The sequence below is a fragment of the Pinus tabuliformis genome, chromosome 6, assembly GCF_031772625.1.
Source record: "Pinus tabuliformis cultivar Carrire ecotype Pingquan chromosome 6, CPIR1, whole genome shotgun sequence".
NCBI classification, from domain to species: Eukaryota; Viridiplantae; Streptophyta; class Pinopsida; order Pinales; family Pinaceae; genus Pinus; species Pinus tabuliformis.
In genome coordinates, this window is record NC_142292.1 from 168,103,139 (window position 1) to 168,107,350 (window position 4,212).

Genomic DNA, 4,212 nt, shown 5'->3' on the forward strand with positions numbered 1-4,212 from the left:
GTAGAAGTGGTTATCTAGCTTGAATATGCAGCATTTCTTTCATTCTTCCACCATTTTCCAACACTTTTGTTGAATTTGTAATGTTCCCGAGCATCTCCGATATACAACCTAAGAGAATTTCTTGGGGTGATAATAGAGACATATGTCTATATGTATATAAGTTGTTATCAGTTTTGTTGGATTGCAACTTTTATCATTTTGATATGGAGATGGATGTCTAGAAAAAATGTTTAGAAAGTATAGAAAATCAATCATAACTATTTAACTATAAAAAAACTATATTTTGGTCTTTAGCCCTTGAATCTAAATGTAACTTTAATTCTATCATATAAACAATAAATTATTGTGTTTTTTCTTTGCGAGTTTTCAAATAACTAAAAATAACCACAAAAATTATAAAAATCTATAAATAAAAATCAAGTTTGAACAATCTTAAACCCAAAAGCATTTAAAAATTATAATTTTGTTTCTTTGAATACCTCTGGGTGCTTACCAAATCCAGGGATAAGATTGAGCGATGGTCGAGAGATAACCATTAGATATTATTGATAATTTCAAAGTACAATATGTAAGATTATAAAGCTATTAGGCTAAATTCAAAATAATGGAACACGTGGCTCTAGATGGTCGATGAGGATAAATCGTAACACGTGGCTTTAGAGGATGGATAAGGAGGAATTGTGATGCACTCTCTACGACTTAGTGCTACAATCATTGCACTCTAGTAGTGAGATGTGCCTATAACCCGTAGATGTGTTATGTCTACAACTTGAATATATATATATATATATATATTTATATATTTTGCAATATTATATAATTAAAAAGGACCAATATAACTATAAATATCTATATTATAATAATATAAAGAGTATAATCTTAAATCCAAATTTTTTAACCATCCAAAGAATTATATCTTTGTTTCTTTTGATCACTGGAGTTTTTATTAGATACTGGGTATGAATCTATACTAATTTCATACAATTTTTGTTTGTTTAGTCCAATACGCACCACTCCTACTACCTAATCATTACAATTAGTTTGGAACTACGCGACAGGCTATGTTTTAATTTTGCTAGGTTGCATTACCAATAATCTCCACAAGTGCAAAAGCCATCTCTGAAATGATGAAAGCGGTTTCCATCTCTCACAATAATTTCTCGTTGGACAATCTTTGTTATGAATTTAGTAGCATTATGGCAATCTACACAGACACGGAGATTTTTAGTGATCCGAATAGGTGTTCCTGGTGTTGTGCTGATTAAACCAAAAGCAATGGCCAGTTTCTCGCTGTGACTAGAAAGTATATCTTCTTTAACCTCTTCCTCCACGTCATGCAGCACAAATTTTGTGTTTGGCACATACCCTGCTGCCTTCATTTGCCTATCTAACATTTCCAACATTCTATAAATTTCCTCAGATTGAGGATGCCTTTGATCCCCCACAAAGAATGTATAAATCCTGTTATTAACCTCAATCACGCTACAACCTGGTGTTTTTCTCAAACCCTTTTCTTTCATTGTTGCTCTCAACCTTGCTACATCATCCCAACTACGAGTAGCAGCGTAGATGTTTGAAGCCAGTACATAATATCCATCATGTTTAGGTTCCAACTCCAAAAGACGTTTTGCCACTTGTTCTCCTAGTTCAATATTGCAATGAATTCTACAGGCACTGAGTAAGGCTCCCCACACATTAGCATTTGGTTGGATGGGCATCTTCTCTATAATTTCCTTTGCCTCATCTAAATATCCAGCACGGCCAAGAAGATCAACCATACATGCATAGTGCTCCACACTCGGTGTGAAGTAATAATCCCTAGTCATAATCTCAAAGTATTGGCGACCCTCATCCACAAGGCCTGCATGACTGCAGGCAAACAAAACACAGACAAAGGTGATTGGACTTGGCTCCATACCTGACTGCTGCATCTGGGTAAAAATTGCAAGGGCATCCTTACCATATCCATGGGCTCCATATCCTGCAATCATCGAATTCCATGAGATGACATTTCTTTCGGGCATTTTGTCAAATAGTATTCGTGCAATTTGCACACTCCCGCACTTAGCATACATGTCTACAAGAGCTGTTCCCACTGAAACATCCGGCTCAAATCCACGTCTAATTACATAAGCGTGCATACGCTTACCCTGTTCCAGAGCTGCAAGATCGGCACACGCCGCAAGCACGCTCACCATGGTAGCCCAATTGGGTTTCATGCCTGCCTGTTGCATTTGGTGAAAGAGCATCAAGGCCTCGCCCGCATATCCCATATGTTCATGTCCAGCAATCAGTGCATTCCAGGATACCACAGTTCTATTACACATTTTGTCAAACAATTGCCGAGCAACCTCAATGTCACCACAATTGGAATACATAGCAACAAGAGAATTGACCACAGAAACGTCCTCCTGAAACCCATTTTGAATTACACAATCATGGATCCGCCTGCCCTGTTCAAGATCCTCTAATTGCGCACAAGCCGGGAGTATGCTCACCATGGTAGTGCCATTGGGTTTAACATCAGTCAGTTGCATTTGATCAAAAACTGCCAAAGCATCGTTGGCAAGTCCATTCTGGACATATCCAGCAATTAGAGCATTCCATGAGACTACATTTCTCTCAGGCATTTTGTCAAATACTTGACGCGCGAACTCCATTAACCCACATTTGGCATACATGTCTATCAGGGAAGTACCAACAAAGACATCCGACTCCAACCCATATCTAATAATGCGATTATGAATCTGCTTACCCTCTTGCGGAGCTATTAAACTAGCGGATGCCTTGAGCAAGAAGGGAAACGTATACTTGTCTGGTTGTAAACCCTCCTCTTGCATTTGGCAGCACAGAACAAGGGCTTCACCACAGGGTCCATTACTGGCATACCCTTTTATCATAACGTTCCATAAAAACCCATTCCGATCGGGTATGCTATCAAATACCAGGCGTGCAATCTCCATATTTCCGCAAATGCAATACATGTCCACAAGTTTGTTGACAAGATAGCGGGTTTGGTTCAGCCCAGTTCTGAACATGTGAGCATGAACTTGCTTCAGAGCTTGCACATCATTAATTGCTCCCAATAGAGAAACATACATATTTGAACCCTCTGCAATTCCCAGTTGTTTCACCGCGTGCTGCAGCAATTTGTTACTCTTTCTGGACACAGTGTTGGCTTGCGATTTTCCCTTCGGTATTTGTTCGGGTTGTTTTACAGAGGTAGCTACACAAGTGCTGTCACGGATTACTGCAACATCAGAGTTCATGGCGAATGAGTGGTTGCCATTACAGAATCTGTAAAATGTATGGCGCCCATGGTAAGGAGAGGAGTGTGAAATTGAAGGTGCCCAATCCATAGTTATTGCCGCTGATTGAGATTTGGATGAAGATTCGAGTCAAACGAGACGCATCGTTAGAGAAAACAGAACAGAAAGTGAAGCGATCAGATGTTTCCAAAAAATTCAAATAATTTCAACTGAGGGAGTCGGCCCTCTGTACGAGTGGACTCGCTACACTCTTATCTACGTCTTCAGTGGCATTGGCGTTGGTCAGTACGTGTGGACTCGCTACACTCTTATCCACGTTTTCAGTTGCATTGGACTTGAGTAGAGATTTCTTTTTGTTATTGTTAGAAAATGTTAAAACAACCAAGCAAATGACCCTGACTTGATTGGAAATGGATAACTTTAATACAAACTAGTAGATTTGGCCATAAAAAATTAGAACTAGAACCTAAAGTTATTACTTATTGTATTGCAAGGCCAAGATTGAACGAAGTGCCATCTACCACCACATTTGCACTAAAGTTATTGAAAGAATTACTTATTGTATTGCAAGGCCAAGATTGAACGAAGTGCCATCTACCACCACATTTGCACTAAAGTTATTGAAAGAAATCATAATCTAAGTGCTTATTGTGAAATGAACAAGTTAAGTTCCTAGCAAACAATTTTGGATTTAAAAAACATAGAAACACGAAAATGGGATTTTTTTTTGTTAAAATCCTTTTTTATTCTAATCCGCAACTAAAAATCCTTACCATAAGTTCTAATTTTTCTTGAAAACCCTTAAGAGTTGACATGGTTCCCTCTTTTAGACTACCTAATGCAAAAGAAGTAGATAAGATAAGATAAGATAAGATAGTTATATTTCTGTCCAACTAATGACCACAAAGTAGGTCAAAGGGACTATTGAGTACACTAATGTATA

General features: G+C 38.0%; 1 pseudogene; it reads right to left on the minus strand.

The window, feature by feature from the left end:
* Positions 1–910: 910 nt before the first annotated feature.
* Positions 911–3,616, minus strand: LOC149257914 (pentatricopeptide repeat-containing protein At3g12770 pseudogene; annotated as a pseudogene).
* Positions 3,617–4,212: the final 596 nt, after the last annotated feature.